This window comes from Culex quinquefasciatus, chromosome 1, assembly GCF_015732765.1.
Source record: "Culex quinquefasciatus strain JHB chromosome 1, VPISU_Cqui_1.0_pri_paternal, whole genome shotgun sequence".
Classification (NCBI taxonomy): domain Eukaryota; kingdom Metazoa; phylum Arthropoda; class Insecta; order Diptera; family Culicidae; genus Culex; species Culex quinquefasciatus.
The window spans coordinates 102,360,588-102,388,511 of NC_051861.1; the positions used below are offsets into that span (position 1 = coordinate 102,360,588).

Consider the following 27,924-nt stretch of genomic DNA (forward strand, 5'->3'; position numbering starts at 1 on the left):
TTCTTGACTGTCGTAATGTTTTTTTTGTGAATTTTTCCATTATTTTAAATATCAGCAGTATAAATTTTACTTCAATAGTGTTTTGCATGTTTTTATTTAATTTATAAAAAAAAAATAACGGTTGGACTATTTTAGTGACTTTTCCATTCATTCAAATATAATCAGATCCAGAAAATAAAAAAAAAGTCTCGCATCTTAAATATTGATGCAGACTTTCTATCCTTTTCCAATCTATCCTTTATTTTCATATTAGATCCTTAAACAAGCTGACTTCAAAAATACAAATAAAATAATTCGATTGTACTTATTTACATTTTAAAAAATCCCCTGCAATCCCGGGCCAAGTTTTTATTCAGAAGTCCTCTAAATTTTAAAGAATATAAAAGTGAAATTAATGAAAACCGTTCAAAACACCTTTCCATAGCTGTTTATTAATGTGTATGCGTTTAGGCTCACATCAAAAGTTTTTTTAATTCGACCTTTTGTCCATTCGACCTTATGTCTTTCGACCTTTTGTCATGCATTCAACTCTGAGACTCTGTCCCTCCAATGACTGACTCTTACTTTGTTTATGTTTTGATTTTCATGGCACGCTTCTGTGTTCTTTTGTTGTTGTTTTAGTTTTCCTGGCATGGAGTGATAACTAACTAACACTAATGCCAACCAGGATGATGCTTACCTATGGTGTAAAATCCTTAGAAATAGATAGAACTGTCACTACGAAAACGATCGATTCGTGCATTTTTTTGTACTTTTTTTATTTAACTCATCATTTTTGGGCACACTCCAAAAGTGCGTTATATTGAGTATTTGCACTTTTTTTAAATGCTTTTTATTAGACTCAAACTTTTGGAGGGCCTTCCCTCAACATTTCAAAAGGCGTAATATGGAATATTTGAACTATTTGAAATGCTAGAGTTGATCTCTGCGATACGGTTTTACGCAGTAGGCCTGGCCGCTTTAACGCATGTGATGTTTCAATGCATTCTAATGCAATGGCGCACTGCAAATGTTAATAAATGACAAGAAGAGTGCTAGGCGTCATCTAACCTAAGGCACTCTCCAGGATCCCTTCGAAAGATTGGCTGCGCTAGGGTCTGATTAGATTAGATTAGATTAGATTAGATATTTTTTTCGGAAGGGTTTGAAATTTTACAAATGTTGCATTTTTAAACATTGAAAATAGAACATTGAGTAATTGGCACTAGAAAAAGGCTGTCTGGATGACCCGAGCATGGGTTAATAACAAGGGAAATGCAAAATAATACCATTCAATGGTATCAATACCAAATTTTGGTTTTCGCGAGCCCTTGAAAAAATGTCTTAAGTATAAGTTAATACCAATCATTGGTATTATACCAAATTTTGGTATTGTTTTGTTATTGGGCAAATTTTAAGAAAATGTCGAATTTTGACATACTGTTACTTACTTAAATACTTAAAAACGCAAATCTACTCCAAATTAAAGCCAACTATTTCATTTTGGTCAAAAAAAATAATTTAATGATCTTTATAAATTAGGGAATACCATACATTGGTATTGTAAAGATATTTTAAATAAAATATTACAGTCGACTCTCTGGTTGTCAATATCCAAGGGACCGTCGAGGAAGAGAATCATCAGTTTACAGAACGATGCAAAATGAAGACTCGATTGAAAATATTTTTTCTTGATACCCAGCTATGGGAGAGAACCATGGCAGCGTCCATCAAACAAAAACAAACTAATGTCAAACACCCTTCAAAGCTTCGTTTCGCCAAGAAAAATGTCTATGCAAGCCATGAGAAAGTGAAATTATTGACAACCGGAAGAGATTTTTAAAGCAAACAGAATCCAAGGGACCGTCGAGGAAGAGATCCTTCAAGCAAGGGAAAATATCGAGGAATGAAGATAATTGAAGTATGCAGATTGTAGGGACTGAAGAATTCATCGATAGATGGAGAATTATTGATATCGAGAAGATCGACAGCCAGAGAGTCGACTGTATAATATAATGGTGATTTAATAAAAAAAAATCTATTTAAAATGATGTTTAACATTCTTTAAAAGTATGCTGATGCATTTGAAAATGATGAGAAAAACATTTATATATTTAGACGATTAACTTTACGACAACAAAAGGTTAAACGTGAAAAATTTTAAATTTTAGAATGGATTTTACTTAACATTGTTTGCCTATTTTCATCATAATCGATAAACTCAAAAAAATAATGTCAATCTTTGTTAATTTGATAAAATAACTCATTCAATACCAACATGTTGGTATGCATGTGGTATTCGAACTTCGTTCTAAAATCCTTTTAATAAGTGGATTTGTGTTGAATCCTATTAAGTTATCATCCATCCTCGAAAATCCCACGACAAATGCCACGCTGCCTGGGCTATAGCCTTTCTCGTTCTGGTTTAGTTTATTTCTCTTTCTTTGAATTTCCTGATATTTTTGCCTGCATCAAACATGTTCAGTTGGTAAACGGGTAGCTAAAATGGTGTCTGCACCTTACCTGTCATGAATTCGATTCCAGTATTCCTCTAGTTTTCTAAGAAAACTTTTCTTTACCTGATATTTTTAGGCTCTCCAAAGCAAGACTTCGTTTTTCTGCCTGTTCGAAGGATTTAAATATAGCATCAAAATTCTACCCATTTCTTACAGCAATCCCATTAGCCAAATTGAATTTCAGCTGTAATCCTATAGAGAATTCTAATTGTTATTTGTCCAATGAGATTTTTATTTACCCGGAAAGTTGTTTTTTGTCTGGTATTGATTTGCCCTTGGAATGGCAGGTTTTGGTATTACTTTGGTCTTCCCCATACAGTTTTTTTGGTATGATTTCATGGTATTATACCATCTATTACTGGGCAACCAAGGGCACATTTTGGTATTTGTTATTATGCCAAGTAATACCAAAATATTGTATTCCCGTGTTATTTACCCCTGCTCAGGGAGACTTAAACTTCATTTTTTTAGCTGTATTTTAAATTCCAGATGTCCAATCTTCTTTTCGCAAAAAAAAAAATTAAAAAGCATCAACAAACATCACAAAACTGAACATTGCATCGGTTGAATCTACCACATAATTATTAAAATCTCGCACCCTATATCACAAAACCGCGCTCGTAAACACATTCATTAGTCTCGGACCTCAGCTCGACGTTCATCGTCGCCGCCATCATGGCCGCGTTGTCGCCTCGGGACGGCTGTGGAACCACTTTTGCGCGCGCGAAAACTGGTTGGATGACCGCCTACGCACCGCTGCTGCCACTTCGGGTAATCAATTCAGTCGCCAGGGCGCGCGCGCGCTCCGATCTCTCATAACTCCATTGTTGTGAGGTATTCGTTGAGGAGGACCTATTTTGGTCCTACGCGGGACCTAGAGGTATGATCTGCCCGAGTTACGGCGCGCAACCCTAGGATTCTAAGCCGATTTCAACAACCGTGGCGTCAACGGGACGGCGTTCACAAATTTGCGACGTCAAGCCTTGAACTTGGGGGTCCCTACTTGGGGATTTGTTGTTGTTGCTCCACGGAATAGAAGTATTACCTTCCGGAGGTGACAGCTGCGCGCGAGCGCGGTGGCGTCAGCTATTGATCTGGGTTGTCTCCAGCTTAAGTTTGCAGGAAAGAAATCGGCGCGGGGTTTAATTACTTAATGAGTGAACCCCCCTCCGGTGTAATTATCGCGCATTCCACGAGGTGACTCGTTAGCGGTAATCGCATTAGAATTTCGATTTAAATTTTATGACATTTATAGTGTGATAAGTAATTGGATCTAGAGTTATAGCGCAAGTGCTGGTACCTCACCAAGAGATTAATTCCTTGAGAAAAGCTTGAACGCGCAGAGTTCACGATCCACCAAAGAGATCGGAGGCGCTGTTTTAGAATACCTTTCGAAAGAGCCCTCGGTTGCTCCACCGATCGTTGTTTTAGCCATTCCGATCACCGGTTCGATCATTACCATTAAAATTGAACTTCAAATACCAATCCGGGGCTGCTGCTGCTGCTGCTACCCGACCGAGAAGAAGAACAATTTCAATATTCATGAGACGGGGCCTCCACGTTGCGATGGGAACTCTGCCGACCGACCGACCCGGGGTGCATTACATCGAAATAATTACCGGCGGATCGTTCTTTGGCCAGATCTGGCAAATTAAAATTTTCTCCGGCGCGGTCCACTCTAGTCCGGCCGCGGGGGGAGCGGGGAATCTCGTGAAGAATGCACCGCACAACTTTGTTTCATGATGTAACCTGCGTGGTATCGTTGTGTCCCATGGGGGATTGGAAAGGTTAGACTGGTTCGAGATTTTGGGGGGCATGTCACGCAACAAGTACTTTGTCGTGCTACAACTCAGTTTGACAACAGGCAGCTAAGTCGTGCAACAAACCACAAGTTGCTTTCAAAGTTGCTATTTTTCTGACGCAATAACGTCATGATTCGAAATCCGGACGCTTAGTAGCATATCGTTTTTGTTATAGTTGGCAAAAAAAAATGTAATAGGTTGGAAATGTTGAAATATCATCAGGATGCAGTATAAAGAGTCAGTTTTAAGAGAATGCATGCAAAATATGTCTTTTCTAACAATTTTTTAACAGAATTTGAAATTAAAATGACTTGTTGTGCTTCGAATCCCAGACACTGATAAAGGCTGATTTGAAATCTAGACACTTTTGCTTCTAAATCCGGACACTCGATTTTGCTAATGAATCGCACAAATTTGGACTGAAATGCTAGTGAATGGCATTCTTTAGATCTCAAATTAGCTTTTAACATCAAAACAATCGATATTTTATATAAAAATTTACTAGAATTTAAGGAAATCAAAACCATAAATTTCTGCTTTGCATTCCCGGTGCTTCGGACGCCTAGAAATATTTCAGTGAAATGTTTCGCTTTTTGGGTAAACTTATAATTTTATTTTATTAAATTGTTTTGACATTAAATTCAGCGTTCAAACAAACTTTAAATGAATGATGACGTTATCAGTTCAAAAAAAGAGAAGTGTTACAAAAATGCCTGAAAAACTCAAATTTCTCGTTCATGTATAAGAAGGGGTCTGCAACGCAACAAGTTACTGTTGCGTGGAAGTTGCAGCATAATGTGCGATACCTGATAAGCTAGATCACAGCTACACAAAATTTCAGTACCAACCAAGGTTTCCTCAGGGTTGTTCCAATAGGCAAACATTCACCAAATCATATCATAGCTTATCCATCATGGAGATCTAACTTCATTGTTTTTAAAGTTGCATATCAAAAAAAAATTATGCTGGGTGATTAGATACGTCAAATTAACATCTACCAGTCTTTTTATTGAGGATTTCTAGGCATATGACCATACTTTATGGTTTAAGGTAATGACCATAAAAATTGATATTTGAACCAAGTTTTCCACTATTCGTAGTTTTGCCTTCCTCACCTTACTGAGGAAAGGCTATAAAATCACTCGAAAAATGAACTTCTTAATTCGACCTCGTAGACCCACCTTCACGTATACCTATCGACTCAGAGTCATGTTCTGAGCAAATGTCTGTGTGGATGTGTGTAGGTGGGTGGACAAAAAAAAATGTCACTCGATTATCTCCGAACTGGATGAACGGATTTTGACCGTATTAGTCTCATTTGATCTGTTTTGGGGTCCCATAGGTCTCTATTTAAAATCAGCAAGTTTAGTTAGGTACTTCAAAAGTTATGCTAAAAAAACGATTTTTGCGTTTGCCCGGAAGATTGTAAAAAGGGTGGTTTTTGAAAGAAACCCTATCATGTTATACATTTTCAGAAAGGTATTAAAAAGACCTTTCCAATGAGCCCAAAACATTGAAGATCTGACAACCCTATCAAAAGTTCTTAGCACTTAAGTGTTATTTATACACTTTTTAGAGGCCGGATCTCAGATATTTCAATGAAAATGATGTCCGGATCCATCATGCTACCCATCGTTAGTTAGATAATCAAAAGACCTTTCAAATGATCCTAAAACATCAAGGATCTGACAACCTTATCAAAAGTTATTGGCACTTAAGTGTTATTTATACACTTTTTGGAGGCCGGATCTCAGATGTGATCAAAATATTGTCTGGATCTTCCATGCGAACTATCGTTGGTTAGGTTTTTTTTTATCAGACCTTGCCGATGAGCCAGAAATATTGAAGGTCTGCGAACCCTATCAAAAGAAATGAGTATAAAGTTGATTTGTTAAACATGTTAACGGGGAATTTTGCTCTTTTTAATGAATTTATTGACTTTATGAATGTGAGGAAGGCACCAACCACCTAAAGGTGGATTAAGTAACGTTTTCAAATGGAAAAACTCATCAAATATTTTTTGAGTAAGATTTTTTTCAATATCTTCTGATGTTTGAAGCAATGCAATAAAACAGATAAAAATATTGCAATATTCAAGAATATATTTTTTTATTGATAAATAACATTTTACAACTATCAGGAATATTTCCCTTTTAATGAATGGAAAAATTCACAAAATTGTTTTGAAGTCGGACTTATTTAAAAGAACTGCTCATATTTACATTTACAAATTATTGAAAACCGTCGCTTAAGATATGAAATTGCTTCCAACTACCGGCAACATGTTCTTTTAAACATTAGTTATTCACTCATTTTAAAAATAATTCCAAAACATGTAAATAATTCGCAAGCGCCATCAAAAACACAAACGCGCCAAGTCTGTTGACGTTTGACTTTTGACAACCCATTCTAATCGAAGGCTGATTAAAACCGAGCGGGAAGCGAAGGCAAATAAAGAACAAAGGGTGGCCACCAACACTACCAGCAGCGCCTGTTGGAGTGAGCCAGTGATGCCAGGTAACTTTCTCTATGAATGCTACTTTCCGTGAGGGTTTGCATAAAAATTTCATCACAATTGGCAGCACTAAGCAGACCTAAAAGAGCGTTGGACGAAAAAAAACTGAGCTGAAAATAGAAAAATTTACGTGACCAAATGCATTCTTGTCTGATTAGAATACATTTGTGATTGATTGCTTGACAGGTTTTGAAGATTTTTTTCAGATATGTCACACAATTGGACTCTTAAGAAATACGGCAGAGCACAGATTCATCCATGTCTTGCAACATTTCCTCAAGCTACTAAATCATCGCTTTGTCATGCAACATAACAGAAAGTATTGCGACAAATATTGGCACCTTGTGGATATTTCTCTGTAAATAAAACAATTGCCGCATATTTTAACAATTTTCTTTAATAATTTCATCGCACATTTCATAAACTTTTGCAACGTGATGCTAATTTTCATAACCACTTTTCTGAACTTTCACAAATATTCTTCATGCTGTTGCAATGTCACGCGACAGGTCTCCAACCTTGGACCAGCCTACCGGAACCCACTCGCTATCCGATGTCCATCTGCAGGCAAAGGGCCGTCCCTTAGGGCAGATTAACATACAACGGCATATCACCATCGGATTTGCAGAATTTATGCAGCCAACAAGTTCTGTGCGCGCGCACTCGCTCTTAACCAAACCTAGTTCAATGATAATAAATCGATTCGAACATCTCGGGCGGGAGGAAAACAAATTTTTCACAAAACCAGAATCGTGAACTGCTGCCACCGGCAGGAGTGGTCGTCCCCGGCCAATGTTTTGACATCCCTCTGTCAACGGATCGGGGACTACTGGCCGGCGAACGATCGCACCGGAGAAGGGGAAATAGTTTGCAAAAATAAACAATCATTCAGGCTGATATTAATAATTCATAATTTTTGCATACCGCTTTGAGAAGCGCGCGCGCTGTAACGAACTTGCTTGCTCGGAGATCTGCTAGATTCGATAAGACCTGCTAGAGACCATGGACCTCGCGGTGGACCCCATTGTTCTGGACCCCGGAGGGCTTCGTCCTGCAAGAGATACACGATCGATCGCTACAAGATCCGAAAGGGGTTCAAGCTTGGTTCTGGTCGATGTGACCATGAATCGATTCCAGGCCGTCGAAAATTGTTGCACCCGCTGCTCGGAAAGCAATGCGCGCTGACAAATTGCGAGCTGCCGCTCCGGACTTATGTAAATCAGATGCTAATTACCGCTCGGCAGCCCCATAAATCATGTGCACCGAGAGCCACATCGTCATAATCCGCGGGCGCCAAAAGCCCTGTGGGAATGTTCCGGGGAGTCCGGAGACCAGCTGATTTGATTTATCACTGTCGCTATCTCGGCGCGATCAACGCGACGACGCCGGGCTTAAGTCGCGCGCGGTTAAGCTCAGTCGAAGGTGCGAACTGTGGCGCCCTGTAACAGTAAAAGTTTAATTTTACCGGATTTTTTATCAACAAAAACCTTATTACTTAATGAAAACAAATTACCTTTTCCCAGCAATGCAATGCGACCCAGATCAATATTTTACTGACGCTCTACGCGATCACCTTCAGGCGCGCGTCCTTGCAACAACTTCGCACGGGCCCTGCACAGCATATCGTTACAATCAACCGGGCGCGGGCGCCCACTCGACTTCCAACCTATTGATGGTGATAAAAAGTGTCTTAAATTGCGAAATCAACCCTCTGGGGAATGCCGCGAGTTATTCTTGCATTTAATGTGCGGCGCCACTGATTATTTCGCGCATTGAACGGAATCACCCGCTTTTTGTGGAAGGTTTTGCGGGTCATAGAGTGGAGTTGAAGACCGACTCATTTTCTGTTATTTTTTTATTTATTTTTTATTTTGCCTGGTAAAAAATAATTAATTTAAGCTAAATTGAGCAAAATTTACCAAAATATATCAAATTTTTCAAAATTATGCTTGTTTGAGTCATTATAAGTTTTTTTGACTAATATTTTCCTATTGCCTGTTATTTTTTAATTTCAAGTTTTTTTTGACTAATATTTCCTATTTTCTGTTATTTTTTTTTAAATTTTTCAAAATTATGCTTGTTTAAGTCATTTTATGTTTTTTTGACTGATATTTTCCTATTTTCTGTTATTTTTTTTATTTATTTTTTTAAATTAACCAAAATTTATCAACATTTTTAAAAATTATGCTTTTTTGAGTCATTTTTTTTTTAATTTTCCTAGTAAAACATAATCAATTTTAGCTAAATTGAACAAAATTTATCATTTTTTTACAAAATTATGCTTTTTTAAGCCATTTTAAGTTTTTGTGACAAATATTTTCTTATTTTCTGTTATTTTATTTTTTTTATTTACCAAAATTTATCATTTTTTTCAAAATTATGCTTGTTTGAGTCATTTCAAGTTTTTTGACTGATATTTTCCTATTTTCTGTTATTTTTTCATTTTAAGTTTTTGACTGCTATTTTCCTATTTTCTGTTATTTTTTAAAAAAATTCAAGATTATGCTTGTTTGAGTCATTTTATGTTTTTTTGACTAATATTTTCCAATTTTCTGTTTTTTTTTTTATTTACCAAAATTCATCACAAATTTTCAAAATTTTGCATTTTTGAATCATTTTAAGTTTTTTGACAAATATTTTTCTATTTTCTGTTATTTTTTTATTTTAAGTTTTTTCGACTAATATTTTCCTATTTTCTGTATTTTTTTTATGTTTCAAAATTATGCTTGTTTGAGTCATTTTAAGTTTTTTTGACTTATATTTTCCTATTTTCTGCTATTTTTTTTTATTTACCGAAATTTATCAAAAAAAAAAAATCAAAATTATGCTTGTTTGGGTAATTTTAAGTTTTTTGACTCATATTTTCCTATTTTCTGTTTTTTTTTTATTTTTTATTTGCCTAATAACGATAATCAACTATAGATAAATTGAGCAAAAATTTACCAAAATTCATAAAAAATCAAAATTATGCACTTTTTTACTTTTTTTTATTTACCAAAATTAATCAAAAATTTTCAAAATTATGCTTGTTTGAGTCGTTTTAAGTTTTTTTTTGTAATATTTTCCTGTTTTCTGTTATTTTTTTCAGTTGTACTGAATTTTACTAATCGATGCCTCTGAGCTCTCTTATACTAAGCTTACTTATTTCCCTATCTAATTAGCATAAGAAAACACAGAGACATTGTAATGGTAGCTAGTTTTGACTACTAAAAATTGAATTAACTAATTTTAAGAAACTTAACTGCTACACACTAATTTTCATCAAATGTATCTTAATTATTTTGTATTAATTATTTTTTATTAAATTTATGTTTTAAATAAATTAATCAATAATAAAACTTTTTTACTAAATTTGAATCGGAGTTGAGCTGCGGGCGAGAGCAGACGTCTTCGGTCTCGGGTCGTCGTGTTTTTTTTTAAATTTATGCGTATTTTTAGATTTTGGTGTAAAAAGTTTTTGGTGTTAAGACGTGTAATCGTGGAAGGAGTTGATTTTTGCTGTGAAAATGTAGTTTTTTCGTGAATTTACCCGTTTTCTTGACGGATCATAAAGGCGACATCCAGCACGGTCCGCGGCGGTTCTTTCGATCATGACCCGGATGTTGGCCTTTCCTAGGTTTTGTGTGAGAGAAGATCTGAGAAGTGTGTTGATTGTTGTTTTGAAAAACGCAGTGATGATTGTGCAAAAATTGGAAATAAAATTTTGTAGTTTTGTGAAAATAGCCCGATGGTTCAAAATGGCGACCAGCGAAAAAAGAACGGCGAGCGTGAGAGCAATGGAAGAGCGAAAATTGTTGGAGAGTGGCTCTAAAGAGAATTAGAGAGGGGAGATTTGAACGGAAGAAGTGTGCTTTAGAAGTGAAAACGGGAGAGCTTAGGAAATGAGAGCGAGAGATTCGAACAGCGATTTATTTGAGTTAACGGTAGTGAAAGAGTGAAAATGTGAGACGGGAGAATGGTGAGAGAGAGTCACCGAACCCAAGATGTGCTGCTGAGAAATGGCACAGCATCGGGTGATCGTGTGTGTGTGTGGGTGGTGTGTGGCAGTTCTTCTGTTTTCGAAAATTCGTTTTGGTTTATATTTGATGGATGGAAACAGGGGGCATGAAGAGAGGCAGCTCCCCTTTCTGTGCTTGTGTTGGCAGCTGCATTTGTTTTTGCGGAGGCGAGACTGCTATTTCAGCCCTGTGACTTCAGCGCCTGTAACGGGGTGCTGGACGACGGTTCAACGCTCGTCCGTTGCCCGGAGAGGAGAAGGCGAGATCGATCGAGCAAAGCAAACGCGACTCACGGCATGCTGTGACCCGGGTGAGAGCGTTCTTTGTGTGTTGTGTGTGTCGTACTTGAATATTCTACGAATGAGTTTGAGTGAGCGCATGTTCGAGAGAGTAAATGTGTTTGTATGAGTGTTTATTCTCTCTTTCGGGTCTTGTTTGTTTTCTTTTTCCTCATTGAGGAAAGAGATGCGAGCCGTAATTGCGCTGCGGCGCATGCGGCTTGCTGTGAGAATGTGTGAGGATGTATGATGTATGGGATTTAAGTCTCAAAGTAACCCTTGGTGTGCAAATAGTATTTCCAGAAATGTATTCGTTATTTTTTTATTAGTTAGTTTTTTATTAGAATAATTCTATTCTCGTTGTGACGTGTTTGTGTGCATGAGGTGGTGTGGTGGAGGGATAATAATTTAAAATATTCGATCATCAGTTCGGTGGCAGTGTTTGTTTGCATGCGGTAGTGTGGTGGAGGGAAATATTGAGTTTTGCGCTCTCTGCCGGTTTATGTCGCAGGCGTCACGCTTGATTTTTGTTGCCTTTCTAGAAAAGGCACCTACGATTATGCTTATGCTTATTTTATCTTTGTATGTATCTAATATTTAACATATTTTTCACCACTTTCCCTCTTCTTTTTCTTCATTCCTTCCTTAAAGTCGCGTAAATAATAATATACCGGTCGTTAAACGAGAATGTCTAACTCGAGTTCATGCGTCGTTTTTACGGATTTGTTCTCCTCTTACTCTGATCTTATTTTCCGATAATTATAAATATAACGTAAAAGATAAAACCACTTATAACGACTTCGGCTTTAAAATGTACCATTCGTAAAAACGTACCATTCGTGATTGTGTCACTTTATTAATAACTTCTCGAAACAAAATTTTCAGTTACTAGTTGTTCGCAATTTTGTCGGTCAATGTTTTCGGAACATTTCGTCATAAAATCCTGCAACACGATGAAATCATTGCAAACCTCACTATAAAATTTTGATATAATTTAATCGGAAACCACAGAAAATACAATTTAATATTTTGCTTAAATAGTAAAAGGAGGAAAAAGTCCTTCTCACAGCGTCGTTGCTCGGAAGGCACGCCGACGGGGGAATGAATGATTATTTGGCGCCGCGTTCGAATTAAAACTATTTCTAAATCATTGATGGTGTGTCTTACAGCAGCCGGCTGCCTAAGACCTATAAAATTGCAACTGATAAACAAATTACTTATGGTCGCATCACCTACCACGGTGAATCCTGACCTCATACCCATCTTACTAACCCCTCAAAACTCATGTGATACTTTGTCGGAGACGCAGTCGATTTGGCGGTCCCATCACTCAAGTATCGGCTAACATTCCCATCCACTTCCCCGTGTCTTACCACTGGTCGTGGCCGGCGTCGGTATTGATCAGCATGATAGGGATCTTTGAAAATTGCGAAAGGGTGATGATTGGTTCCTACTTTTCATCTGTGGTCCACGGAGCAATTTTTGGGGGTCCTGGTCAATAACGAAGTAGCAGCTACGGGTAGACACCAATGCTATGCTATGCTATGCTAATAAAACTTTTTTACTAAATTTTGCAGGTTCACTACATTTTGAAAAATTCACTTCACTAAGTCAACCTAAATTTTACTAATTTTGACTAGTTTAATCTAATTTCAAATTATTTCAACTAATTTTAACCTAATATATTTAATACAGTCGACTCTCTGGTTGTCAATATCCAAGGGACCGTCGAGGAAGAGAATCATCAGTTTACAGAACGATGCAAAATGAAGACTCGATTGGAAATATTTTTTTTCTTGATACCCAGCTATGGGAGAGAATCATGGCAACTTCCATCAAACAAAAACAAACTAATGTCAAACACCCTTCAAAGCTTCGTTTCGCCAAGAAAAATGTCTATGGGTCATTCCTTCCCAAGTGACCACGCGTCCAACATCGACCTTCACCAATTCTGCTCATATTTGGCATGGGGGAATCCAAAGTTTGGTGACATTTGGTCCACCCCTGCGCCCGTGGCACACCCCTCTTTTTCTGAGATTTTTGAAAAACCTCATTTTTAAAATGCATTTTGCTAAGAGAAATGTTTACAAAACGTGAACTTTTGAGTATGCATATTTGAAGATTTTTTGACGTAGAATCGAATGGCGTACTCAAAATTTACGTACAGTGTTGCCAGATATGAAAATTTTGCGCTTTAATTTTAAAATGCACTTTTAACCCTTTGGACGAGCACTTACGGGAAAACTGACAATTGCATTCGATTGCTGAGAGTTTTTTACATTAAATTCAATCAAAACCTCAGGGTAGAATTAATATTTCTTGAGATATCACATTTTTAAGTTGGAAAGCTCTATATTGCACAGCAAATGTTTTACTTAACCATCATTTTTCAACAGTACATTGCGTGAGAGCATAGTAGGGCTTGAAATTTGAATATTTCATTTTTCAATTTCTTAACGGAAGCAAGTGAATGTCCCAAAATTGAATTTGTATATGTATGTATTGTATGCATGTATGTATTTGTGTGTGTAAGTATTGTATATATGCATTTGAACCCCCGTCATGGCAGGACTTGGCGTGGTTCACGGATATAAGAAAATGACAAATGTTTAATTTCGAGCGCTTCAACAGGAATTTTCTAGTTTTATTGCCCCAGAAGCTAGCCTGATAATATGAGCTTATTTGGTTAAGGTTGGTAATTATATTTACTACACACTTAAATGTTTCCACTGAACTCGGTAGTTCAAAAATCGATAAAGTATAGATCGGTAAACCATTCTTCATAATGAACAAAATTGTTCCGAATATCGGTTGTACGACAAACAACAATGAACTTCATTACCGAAGTTAAAAGTTTTTACCGAATTCTGTAATGCTCAGTTTACCGAGCTGTTGAAAATTCGGTAAATTAAAATAAAAAAACAAACTTTGTGAGTAAGTTAAACTAACTCTAACTATTTTTGACAGATTTCAACTATATTTTACTATTATTTACTAGTTTAAACGAATTTTCAACTTGAATTTCTACTAATTTTATCTATTTTCAACTAGTTTCAACTTATTTTGAATGATAAATACTTATTTAAACTAATTTTTCACTGATACAGCTATTGTTTTTGTTTTTTTGTAAATTATTTAAATTATTTTGGAATTGGAATCAGCCAACTTTGGTTTCTGGAGATTTATAAAACCCACTCCGGCTTCTCAAAATTTGTCGTATCCAACATCGAGGCCTCAAAAAATCGACTTCGACCCCGACTCCGGCTCCAATTTCTGGATGCACGTGCAACGTTGCACGTCTTGTATAATGTTGCAAATCGTGTGCGACGCTACAAGAGAAGTGCAACATCTTACAAGGCCAAACAAGGCTTGCAACGTCGCTTTGACGTTTGACCTCAAGAAATCCTCCTACCTTATCTTGCTCCTCAGTCTATGTCCCCGAACAATGTATTTAATGAAACGGTGTCACCTGTATGTCTTGTTGGCGCAATAATCGCACCATAATCATTCGGCTTCGATAATTCAATTCAATTGTTTCAATAGTCGTCCGCTGACACTTGAGGCTGTGAACTTTTTTTTCTCACCGCCTCAACGCCTGCCGATTGCCGCTTCGATAAATGTAATGAATCGATTAAGCTCTGTTCCGTTTGCTCTAGCTAAAACACTCACACAGTAGAGAGTGAATGTGCAACAGCTCCATTAATTGGAATTCTTGTTTTTATCTCATTTCAGGTGAGTTCGTGCGCTAAGGCCGCTCGAAAGGATTGCGTTAAGTAAGTTTAAATACCTCCCCCCTTCCGAACTAACTATTCCTAACCAAACGCTGCCAGATATTACTGGGGACCACCTTTGGGAAGTGCTGACGAGTTACGCGGCGGCGCCGCGATCAACCAATTACGGCGCATTTCCTTACCCGTGACACCTGATCGTCAAGTTTACGAGTCCTTGACTGCCGCGAAAGTGAATCCGGCTCCGGGCGAGCCCTGCAATAACACGTTTATTAATTACCATAATTACAACCCGGGCCATTACAGGAGTTCGGTCCGGTCCGGTCCGTCTTGTGGAGACCAAGCGATCGCGACGATCCCTGTTGGTTCCGAAAAAGGACTGACCAGAACCAAGGGGGCTAATTATGTCAGAGCAGCTTCATTTCCATGCCGGTTATCGGAAGGAAGATCGTCGTCGAGGTTCTGCTGCTCCTTTAGCGGACAGGATCATGTTTTCGCTTTCGCGAGAACTTTATCAGCCGATGAATATCTAAGCAGGCGGAACGCGAGGCTGGCTGGAGAATGTCAAATGGCACTGAACTTCGGGCGAAAAAGCTGATGGACACCGCGAGGCTGCACACCTTGCAGCGTCACATTGGTTTTGCAACTTCGCACAAGTCTTTCAAAATGTTCGAATATCTGTCAATTTGTTTTATTCAAGGTTAAAATCATACGATTTCACATTGTGTCACTTTATGTCAAAATTCATTCGAAGATGACGTAACCCGTCAAACCCTTAAATTCTGTGATTTCCACTCATCATTCTTTCCTGCTGACTTGGCCTTCTAGATGGATTTCCGGACGCCAGCAGCACGCAGGCGAAGATTGACAGGACGAAAAGTTTGTCTGCAATTTGAAGGGTGTAGAACTAAAACAAGTAACATGAGGAACAAAGTACTTACAGCAAGCGAGCTTCATCTTTATCTTTGATTACTGATTAGTAAAGACACTGAAGGGCGCTTTTATGTCCCCTGTTTGTGAGTTTAGTAGTTTGATTAGCGTAATTTATGGCTGTTTTTTTGCGAAATACTTGTTGTGACATGGACTCAACGGCAACTGGTGTGGGCACGCTCCGCTTTCTGGGATAAATTATGATCAATATTAGTTTACAGTTGCGACACATAAATAAGCGTGTGACATTCTCCCATTGATAATTGTGCAACATTAAGAAAACTATGTTACATTGCTGTACTATTTATTTCGTAACTTAATTATTTGTCTTTTAGGTGATCACTCAATATTTTGTTGTTGTTTTAGTTCGATTTTGAGTTCATTTCAAAGAGAGCTAGAAATCTGGTAAATTTGGTTCGGAAATTTTTTATTGGAGGTCAAATATATATATTATTAAGAGTCTCTTAAGGCATACTTATAAAAATATTATAGATACGTACATGATACGTACATTTTCTCAAGAAAAATTCAATAAAATTTAAAAAAAAAAAACTTAAAAAAAAGTTGCTCCATGATCGTTTTAGCGGACCCCTCAAAATGTTGGGAAAGAGCCCTTTTTCATGGGCCAAATATAAAACGTGACGATTTTTTTTATTTAAGGTTTGTTCTAGAAAACACACCGTGGAAATACTTGAAAAAAAATCCAAACGCCGCATTTTTTTGAAAATACTCAAATTAGAATAAGTTTTATTGAATGATATATTTTTTGCAATTCCGTCGTGAAACTACTTACTTTTCCTGCCATTCTTGAACGATGAAAAAGCCTACTTTTCTGTACCAAAAATAACAGAATCGAAGAGTAACACTTTTCAAAATAAATGCTGAAAAGTTGTACTTTTCAGCACTGAAATGAATGCTGAAAAGTTGAACTTTTCAGCACTTGTTTCGAAAAGTAATACTTTTCAACATTATTTTGGTTTAAACGGTTAATAGACAAAATACATGAGCATTTGACTTATAATTCCACTCAAAGGGTGTTTTTCGGAATTGCAAAACAAAATTGTATGGAACTCTCTGCAAAAATTGATTTTTTCAGCACTTGTCATATTTATCCAACTCGGTGAACCTCGTTGGATAAATGTATGACTCGTGCTGAAAAAATCTTCTTTTTGCAAACTTGTTGCATAAATTTCTATTTTTACAAAATACCTCAAATTTAAAAAAAAATGTTACTAGATTGTTAACGAAGAAATTATCGAGTTTCGATAACGATAACGATAGTTCTATCGTTATCGTCGGGACGAACTACTCAAAAAACGTCTAAAACAGTGTACGGTATTTTGTGAAAATTTGAGTATTTCATTCAAAAATCTCTAAACCAGCAAATAATGCATGCAAAATTTCGAATCGTTTGATACCCACACAGTCCAGACTCGTTTATCCGAAGGACTCGGAAAAATTTCACTTCGGACAATCGAATCACGAGAACATTTTATTTTTTTCGTTATCTTATTTTTGATTGTCGAGCTTAAGTATGACCCCTTTCCTATGCTAATGTGATTTACATTTTTTTAACCCAAGATGGCGACCAATACGGCGGTGACGAAATATTGAAGAAATGCATTTTATTATTTAATAAGGATAACTATTCAAATTTGACTAAAATCGGGTCGCAGAACTCGAATTGGATGTTTAAAACAAGAAAAAGAAAAAAAAACGAAAAAAATATTTTTTTGCTCGTGATTTGATTATCCGAAGTCGAGTCTGGACTGTATTGCAAAGTAAAGAATTTTTAGTATTCTCGAGAAAATACGGTATTTTGTGGAAATTTTAGTATTTCATTCAAAAATCTCTAAAACAGTGAAGATGCATGCAAAATTTCGAATCGTTTGATACCCATATTGCGATTTATAAAAAAATTAGTATGTATTTTCGAGAAACACGGTGTTTTGTGAAAATTTGAGTATTTCATTCAAAAAAAGCACCTATGCTTATGCTTATGCTAATTTGAGTATTTCATTCAAAAAACTCTAAAACAGTGAAAATGCATGCAAAATTTTGAATTGTTTGACACCCATACTGCGAATTTATTTTTTTTTTGTATTTTCGAGAAAATACGTTATTTTGTGAAAATTTGAGTATTTCATTCAAAAATCTCCAAAACACTAAAGATGCATGCAAAATTTCGAATCGTTTGATACCCATGTTGCGAATTATAGATTTTTTTTGTATTTTAGAGAAAATACGGTATTTTGTGAAAATTTGAGTTTTATGTTCAAAAATCTCTAAAACACTTAAAATGCATGCAAAATTTCGAATCGTTTGATACCCAGATTGCGAATTATGAATACTTGAGTATTTTAGAGAAAAACGATATTTTGTGAAAAAAATCTAAAACAGTAAAAATGCAGGTTAAATTCCGCTTCGTTTGATACACATATATCAAATTTAGAAAATTTCAGTCCTTAAAAAAACGGTATTTTGTGATTTTTTTATTTATGCTTTGAAACATTTTCAAAATATATATTCCAAGCAAATACAATTAAAATTTAACATGGTATTGAAGGACTAAGCCAATTTAAAAAAAAAACTAACTTAATCCACCTATGTGGTTGGAGCCTTCCTCACAACAGTGGCTGTACACAAGTTTCATCTATTTTTTAGATCCGGCTTCCAAAAAGTACATCGATATCACTTAAGGCCATATCTCGAGACAGGGTTGCCAGATCTTCAATGTTTTGGACTCGTTGGAAAGGTCTTTTGATAACCTAACCAACAATAGGTCGGATGGTGGATCCGGACATAGTTTACATACATTTAAGTGAGATTCGGCATCAAAAAAGTACATCAATATCACTTAAGTGGCCATATCTCTAGACAGGGTTGCCAGATCTTCAATGTTTTGGACTCGTTGGAAAGGTATTTTGATAACCTAACCAACGATGGGTCGGATGATGGGCCCGGACATAGTTTACATACAGTTAAGTGAGATCCAAATATATGTGAAAACACATTTTTATACATAACTTTTGAACTACTTATCGAAACTTCAGTCTGTATAAAACTCGATCTATGGGACCCTAAACCAAGTCGAATGCAACAAGTTCGGGTCAAATCGGTTCAGCCAGTGCCGAGAAACATGCGCTAGTTTGTTGGTCACATACATACATACACACACACATACACACACACATACACACACACATACACACACACATACACACAGACATTTGTTCAGTTTTCGATTCTGAGTCGAGATGTATACATGAAGGTGGGTCTACGACGTTTTTATACGAAGTTCATTTTTAGAGCAGGATTATAGCCTTACCTCAGTGAGGAAGGCAAAATGAGCTATCAGAATAACGATAGATTATCGTTATCGTCCCGATTTTCTATGATTTTTCTTTTGATACTTCTTTTATAAAATGGTAAAAAAAATGAAAATACTGTATTTTTTCGAAAATATGAATTATTATTTATATGAAAATATGGATTATTTTTTTGATGAAATTTTGTGTATTAAACAAAAAAAACTATAATTAAGTGAAAATACATGGAAAATTTCGCTTTGTTTGATATCCATATTGCCAATTATAAAAAATGGAGTGTTTTTTGAAAAAACAAGACAACTGAACAGGTGTATAATGCTTTTTTGAAAAACTTTTTCATTCTTATGTTGAAACCGTGGCCTGTAATTTCATTTTTTTAACTCTTTTAGATTTCTGCTGCTGCCAACATCAAATAGCTATTTCTTGGCAATGAAACAAGCAAATGTCTTAAATTAGTTTTATTAATAGATGAAATTGTTTCTTTTAATGCACTGAAAACCGACTTTTAAAAAAATGTAATTTCTGCCGATTTGCATGTATTTAACCCCTCAAAAAATGAGTTTTAGTTTGATAGATTATCGTTTCTGCCGTATGATAACCACTATCGTTAGACGCTAACCTTATCGACGATAATTTTTTCGATTAACAAGCCTGAAAATGAAGTTTAAAAATCAAAAATTTCAAATTTAAAGCCTAGGTCACTATTGCCAGATTTCTATTCAAACTAGGCGTTCGAAGGCTTGAAACGGTGATGCAATTCAAACCTCTTTTTACATTTAGCTACACGGAGAAAAATGACTTCCCAAAATCGTGAACATGCATTCACGAACATAGTGTTAAAATTTTACGGCATTTGAACTAATTTTTCGTGGTTCCCATTTTCATGATTTTTGAAACACATTTTTATCAGTGTATCCTCCCCCCGAGATTCGAACTAACGACCTTTGGATTGTGAGTCCAATGTATATCATCCCGTGACTATACCGAAAAGGAGGGCATATGAAAAAGCATTTGTGATTGTACCAAATTTTTAATAATTGCAATCATGATTTTTTAAGAAAAATGAAGTGAAACCAACCTTCAAAAAAGAAAAATTACAGAACATCAAAATCAAGCTCATCTGAAGCCTGTTCCACCAATTCTTTAGCTTTCTGTTTGGCATTCCTGAATTTGAACCACCCTTTTACGGTAGTTTTAATCTCGTCCCATTTTTCTCCGGCCTCCGAATGGATTGCACCGACCACAAGCAGAAGAAACAGGTCTGAAATATGAAAAAAAAAATATCCCTAGAAATACAGTGAAACCTCTTTTTACGCGGTGCGTCTTAAAGAAATCGACGAAATTAAAAGCGTAACGCCACCGCGTAAAAGAGGTTTCTCTGTATCTTTAAATTTGTTGTTAACGATACTGAGGGGAAACTTACAATATATCAGCTTCATAGTGTTTTTGTTGAATGATAGATTGAAAACTCTTGGTTGCCTTTATATGGGGATACGTTTTTCTGAAGTTTTTTGAACAATCTCTTTCAATAATGATTTAATTATATTTAACCAGATTTTTTATTTTAAATTATGGATAAAGGCTCAATTTGCTAAAAATATGTTGTTTTTTATTTCTAGTTCAATCTTAAAATTGAAACTTAGGGACCATCCACAAATCACGTGTACACTTTTTTGGAGATCTTGAACCCTCCCCCCTTCTCCGTGAACAATTTTCATACGAAAAAAAATTGTTTGTATGGAGCGTGGACAACCGTCAAATTCCCCGCTCCACCTTTAACGTTTAATTTGACTACCAGGGACCATCCATAAACCACGTGGACCCTACGGGGGGAGAGGAGGGTCTGAGAATTTCAAAAAATGTTCACGCTCAATACAAAACAGTTTTTTTGTATGGTCCGTTGTCCACAATACGGGGGAGGGGGTGGTGAGATTTAAAAAAAATAACCCACGTGGTTTATGGATGGGCCCTCTGAAAACCATTCAATTAATTGGTTCGATTGAATATTTCGTTTTTTTATTATTTTCGTACATCTTTTCTTCCAAATTTCCAAAGAAAGTTAATTTAAAAACAAAACTGGATCTTTGCTGATTAAAAAAAAAGTTCGAATAGCTACCAATTTTTTTATTCAGGGGAAAAATCGTCAGATTTGTCAGATTTTAATTAAATCCGCTTGGCTTTCCAGATTGGTTTGCCGACGCCATCAGCACGCAGGCGAAGATTGACAGGACGAAAAGTTTGTCTGCAATTTACATGCAGAATTTTTGTTTAATAATTAAATAAAAGAAACTTGAAGAACAAAGAACTTACAGTAAGCGAGCTTCATCTTTCTCTTTGATTACTGATTAGTGAAGGCACTGAAAGGCGCTTTTAGATCTCTCGTTTGTGGGTTTAGTAGTTTGACTAACGTAATTTATGGATGGCCAACACGTGCCTAGCTTTGCTTTCTCGAATGAATTGTGGTGAATATTTGTTTCTAGTTGCGACACATAAAGAAATGTGTGATAGTTGTGCAATATGATGGAAAATATGTGACATTGTTATATTACTGTTTAATTCGTAGTTTTATGATTTATCTTTTGATTTATCGCACACTAATTTTTATTATTTTATTTTGTATTAATTTGCGATCCATAACTGATTTTTTAGTATTTCTAAAATTTTATAAATCTTTTTTAAATCCTGCGCACTTATCAACGCTTTCACTTTAAATATATTTCTTTGATAAAAAAGTTATTTTCAAAGTAAAAATACTAAAAAATTGAAAATTCTTAAATTTTCATAATTTGTAATATGAGCATAAGCGTGAATTGTTGTATGCATTTTCACTATATTAGAGTTTTTTTTTGTAAAATAACCAAATCGTACAGATTATTATTTTTTTTTTGAAAACTCTAAAATTATCATATTTTTTTCATGCAACAACACAAAACAAAATTTAGTATGCATTTTTACATGATAAAATATCGTTTTGTAAAATACTAAATACTACAAAATACTTTCTTCCTCACGTAACAAATTTACAAAGAGAAACTAACTTAGTTTACGTATGTGGTTGATGCCTACACAATTTTAGTACACACATTTCAATTTTTTTTTAAGATTTGAAATAAATAGTACAGAAATATAAACCATGCGGTCGTTGCTTTATTCAGGGTTGCCAGATTTCAAACTTTTAGACTCGTTAGAAAGGGTTTTTGATTACCTAATGGGTTGGATCATGGATCTGGACGAAGTTTACATACATTTATGTGTGATCCGGCCTCAAAAAAGTTCATTAATGAACATAATTTGAGACAGTGTTGCCAGATATTCAATATTTTAGACTCGTTGGAAAGGGTTTTCGATTATCTAACCACCGATGGGTTGGACGATGGATCCGGACGAAGTTTACATGCATATAAGTGAGATCCGGATTTATGTGAAAACACATTTTTGTACAAAACTTTTGAACAACTTATCAAAACTTCGAAAAAAATATAAACTTGATCTTTGGGACCCCCAACCAAGGCGAATACGATATAGAATATATAGAATCTTAAAAAAAAACAGTCGAAAAGAGAGCTCAACAATTTTATTCACAAACAATTTATTTCATTGTTATCAAAGTACAGTTTGTAAAACTGTCAACCGTTGAGGTTGTTCACCGATGCGTTTCACTTGCGTACACACGGCGTGGTTGACTGTTCGTTCGGCACAGGCTTTCCAGCTGCCATCATGACAGCGGCCAGCAGCGACGACAGGAAGAGTAGGTCTGAAAATGAAATGAAAGATGTATATAAAACTTGATCTTATATATGAAAATTTATGTTGAACTCACAACTTGTTATCTTCATCTTGATTGAATTCAGAATAACTTAATAGTTCAGTGGTAAGCTTTTATATTGTTTTCTTTTTCTACAATATTGTTTGATTTATACAGAAAAAAATTTCATTGCAAAATAAATCAATTGCATAACCTAATGTATGCAACTCGTGTACAAGTTGTGTTTATTTGCTAGTCTATTGAGCAAGGTATACAAGTATACTTGCAATTGATAAAACATTTACATATTTGTTTCGTAACACAATCTTTATATCTAGCAGTATTCAAAAAACAAATGATTTCAAAATTAAGTTTGTTGACATTTACAAACATATTCATTTTCTTCCTCTGGGTTGATTTGCAACTCTGGCATGTTCGCTAGCCCTTCTTGATTCTTCGCGATATTTTGCGTCTTCTTCGTCACGAGAATATTTTTTTCCAGTCACAAATCCAGACACAAACATTACACCACTTAGCAGAAGCAGTAGAAATGCGCAATCTAGAAAAAGTTTAAAATTTTATCAAATAAATTTAATTTGGTGAAATTACAAAAGAATTACTTACGTTTTAGTAGATTCATCTTGGTTTGAAAAGTGCAAAAAAAAAAGCATATGAGGCAAGCTTATATTGCAAAATTTCTTTCTCACAAGTTGTTTGAACAATTGCAAATAATCAAGTAAGCATTGCTTTACACATTCCAAGCAGCACACATGACACGAGCAGATAGTTTGTTTGTTTATTGTCTCAATAAAAAAATTGAAGGTTATTTTCGCCATAACTAACCGATGAATAAAAAAAATGTATTAAATAATTATTATTATTTTTTATTTTTACTCAACATATTTTAAAATCTTCATTTGGTTGTATTTCATCCTGATATTAGAAAATTCAAAGTATGAAAATTCAAAACGTCTTTTTATTAACTAGAAAAGGGAAAATATAATGGAAAAATCAAGTGATTATTTCCGTTTTTGAGATCTGCTTTTTCAAGAATATTTTCAACGAAGCGGAATGTGTAGGGAGTTTTTTTTCTTTAAACATTGCCTCCAACTCTAGCTTCTCAAAGTTCTCAAGTATTGCAAAAAGTCTGACTCTTGGAGTGTTGTCTAAAATAAGCTGACTGTGACCAATCGTAACGGTCGAGCTCCGCTAGTTTGGCAATCACTTTTTAAAACACTATTGGACGAATTATAGTTTCTAAAATTTAATTCCATCAAATTTGTGCACGCAGGTTCTACGGTTCACTTTCCTTTGTTTTTATTCACAATTCGGGCCTGCTCGTTTGCCTTCTTGGCCTTTTGCTGGGCCGAAGCTCCTCCAACTTTTGCATCCCGTCTGGCCTCGGAAGGTTTGTTTCCTCCTCCGGCTGCCACCAGCAACACGCTGCCCAAAATTAGGAACAGTAGCAGGAGAGCTGAAATTATGGAAAAGTTATTTTATTTTGAAGTTTTGAAACGATTACGCAACGCTTACAGTTTGGAAGCTTCATTTTGCCTTTGAATAACAGACTCGATTGTTTGTCGCAGTATGCACTAAGCGTCTTTTATATAAATCAGAATCTCTGCATTGTTTGAACAGAACAGATTTATTTGTGTTTCATTATGAAACGTCATACGCAAATGACGTAGCATTTTTAAGCCTTTTTAAATTTATGGTTTTATAGAAAACATCGAATTTTTCTTTCAAAATTATAACAAGCATTTTCATGAGTCTTGAATTATAGTTATAGAATGACTTTACTATTTTCGAGATAAAACCAATTTAAGTCTCATTTGGTTTTTTTAATTATACATATTTTGCTTTATTTAAACTCCGCTGGATTTGTTCACAATTTTAGCATTCTCCCTTGCCTTTCTAGATGCTTCATACGCTATTCGGTCTTCCTTTGAGGATTTCAATCGAGAATGTCTTTTTCCAGTCGCCAGAAAAACACCAGCAGTCAGAAGTAGTAGAAATGTGAAGCCTAAAAAAAATATTGAAACAAAATTTCAAGCTTCCATGCAATCACTCACAGTATGCAAGATTCATCTTGTGTTAAAAACTGACACTTAAAACACATGCGGCAAGCTTTTATTGCAATACCTAAGCAATCAAAGTGCTAACAAGACTGGAGCAACACGAGAGCATTTTGACAGTTTGAACTGTTTTGCTTATTCTCAGGCTAATTTTAACTTTTTAATAAAAAAAATAAAGTGTTGAACAAAAGGTGGCCTCGCTAGCAACCTTCCAACAGTGCGGGTTTTTTTTTTTAAAGTCACCTGTTGTCTCGTAATTTGCAAAAATAGTTCCAACTGTCAAAATGCTTATGCGCCCTTTTCAAATGTTGCTCCAGAAGTAAACGTATTTCTCTTCAAAGCAAACACACGAGGCAAGGGCAGATTGACTGTGTTTCAGCAGCATTAATCGAGGTGAAGAATAAGATTTTGCAAGCAACAAATGATGGCATGTCAAAAAACGATTTATTTTGCGAATTTTTGAGTTTCGACAAGTAAATGTGAAGGCATGTATGTTTATTTTTAAATGAGTTTTAAATCATTTTGAGCAGTAAATTTTTTATTCATTTCTATTTTCAATCAATAAATTTAAAAACTTTTAGTGATGAAATACTTAATGTTTTGAATCGCTTTGCTGATGTTTTGATTCATTTCTTTGATGAATTTTTGTAACTTTTGTGAAGCTTATTATTCAGTGCATTACCGCGTTTGTTTATACAATTCTATTTAAGGGGTTACATACATGTAAATCGGGAAAAATGTAAGAGGTTGGTTTGAGCACACACTTAAACTTTTTAATATCTGTTTTCAGGGCATCAAAAATTATATTTTCAACTATTATCAAAATAAATTTGAAGATATTTGGTTGTATCATTGCCGAGATATAGCCATTTTAAGTTAGCAGTTTTAAAAAACGGGTGCCACGATATCTCCACACTGCTTTGACCAAATCGGCTCAAAATTTTGGTGAAGCCTCGTTAAACCAGTACTGTGTGCATGACGAAGCCCGATTTTCAAAAAAATCATTTGAAAAAAAGATAAAAATATTTTTATGCTTTACATATAAAAAATCGCAAGTTTTTGATTTTTGTATTTTTTTTAAATGAAAATTTCAAAATCGGGCTTCGTCATGCACACGGGATATGTCTTGCAAGTCTCCATTTCAAATTTCAGCCAATTTGGTCCATCCCATCTCGAGATATCGTGGCACCCGTAAATCAACTCGGTGTTCAGAGAAAAACGCTCACAAAGTTTAACAGTTCGCTTTGTGCATGGAAATTTTTTTAACGTAAATTGTCTCGTACTCAGTTTAATCATGAAATTGCTTCATGAATCTTTTAGAAAATTTTTGATTTTCTACATGTATGTAACCCCTTAAATAATATACTACGATAATGAAAGATCTATTTATTTTACAGAAACGTTAATTTTATTATTCGAACTTGAAACTTGCATGGAACCCGATATGCAGAATAAAACTTTTTTTAAAATTATAATGCAATTTCCTTCTCTACTTGCCTTTTCCCCAAACTTTCTTTTCATAGTTTGCACACGTTAGTATCATGGTGCTCAGCAACAGGAAACGTGAAAGTGGAACTGAAATTATTAAATAGCGTTTAAAATTAAATAAGCTTCATTTTGCTCAGAATAATAAGCTTCATTGTTCTAGCATTAGCAGTAGCAACTGTTTGTTCCAGGATAGGGAAATTTCTTTTATATGAACACACATTTATTCAAGCAGAAACACTTGGCACACATGTTAATAATGGTAAATATCAGTTTCCACTTGTTGCACAAGCTTTAAACCGCTTTGTTTTTTTTTAACCAAACAACCAATAAACGTTGTTTCAAAACAAATTGTTCGCAGAGTTGGTACTTCAAATAGTTTTACATTTTTTCATTGAATAAAATACATTTGGGTAAGGAGCGTTTGGTACGGTATGTCCACGCATCCCTCCTCCCCTGTAGATTCGGTTGAAAGTGATCCACAGTAGGGCTGGCCGCTTTAATTTTTGAAAAGCATTTTCGGGTGTTCTCGTATGTAATGCAATTATTAATAATAACAAGAAATAATGCATTTACAGTCGACTCTCTTGTTGTCAATATCCAAGGGACCGTCGAGGAAGAGAATCAGTTTACAGAATGATGCAAAATGAAGACTCGATTGAATATTTTTGTCTTGATACCCAGCTATGGGAGGGAAGCATGGCAACGTTCAGCAAACAAAAACAAACAAATGTCAAACATCCTTCAAAGCTTCGTTTCGCAAAGAAAAATGTCTATGCAAGCCATGAGAAAGTAAAATTATTGACAACCGGAAGCGATGTCTAAGGTAAACAGAATCCAAGGGACCGTCGAGGAAGAGATCCTTCAAGCAAGAGAAGAATGAAGAGAAATTAAGTATGCAGTTTGGAAGAATTCATTGATAGATGGAGCAAAATTGATATCGAGAAGTTCGACCGCCAGAGAGTCGACAGTACTTTAATTTGCAGCATTTTTAAGCATCTCTAATAAAGTAAACGAAACAGGTTTTGAAAACACTGTTAATGTCACGCTAAAAAATAATTTGGATGATTTGAGTGCAAGTAAAATAAGTTCCCTTTCTTCTTTTTTTTACAACCCTTTCAGAAGCAACCTAACTAGTGCAATACCACCACCAAGCTTAACTTATTTCTATTATCAATGAAAAGAAGTTTTGTTGGTCCGGAATCTTACATTTTATTATTCGAACTTCAGACTTGCACGAAACCAGAAATACAGAACAATTTTTGCAACTTTTTATTTCATTTTTCTTCCCTACTTGCCCTGTCCCCAAATTGTTTTCCTAGGGTTTGTTGTAAAGTAACACGCCAGTAACACGGCGCTCAGAAACAGCACCAGTGAAAGTCTAGCTGAAATTATAAAACGAACAATTTATCATTGAAAGTACATGAATTGGCCACACTTACAGTAGGTAAGCTTCATTATGCTTAGAACAGCAGATACGGTGGGCTTCGCTTTTCTAAGAAAAGTGGAAACAACTGTTTGGCTCAGAGTAGGGAAGCTTCTTT

General features: G+C 35.4%; 1 protein-coding gene and 3 long non-coding RNA genes across 4 annotated transcripts in view; 1 reads left to right on the forward strand and 3 right to left on the reverse strand.

Annotated features, from left to right (window-relative positions):
• The window catches only part of LOC6040719 (cadherin-86C), a 313,005-nt gene that overhangs the window by 219,724 nt on the left and 65,357 nt on the right, over nucleotides 1–27,924 (forward strand). The window lies entirely within an intron of this gene.
• On the reverse strand, nucleotides 15,489–15,891 carry LOC119765240. Its single transcript, XR_005276587.1, has 2 exons — nucleotides 15,758–15,891; nucleotides 15,489–15,701 (listed from the first exon to the last, which is right to left on the reverse strand). It is a non-coding gene; the product is annotated as an uncharacterized LOC119765240 (long non-coding RNA).
• On the reverse strand, nucleotides 23,777–24,457 carry LOC119765239. Its single transcript, XR_005276586.1, has 2 exons — nucleotides 24,354–24,457; nucleotides 23,777–24,294 (listed from the first exon to the last, which is right to left on the reverse strand). It is a non-coding gene; the product is annotated as an uncharacterized LOC119765239 (long non-coding RNA).
• On the reverse strand, nucleotides 27,568–27,890 carry LOC119765241. The gene is made up of 2 exons (XR_005276588.1): nucleotides 27,823–27,890; nucleotides 27,568–27,765 (listed from the first exon to the last, which is right to left on the reverse strand). It is a non-coding gene; the product is annotated as an uncharacterized LOC119765241 (long non-coding RNA).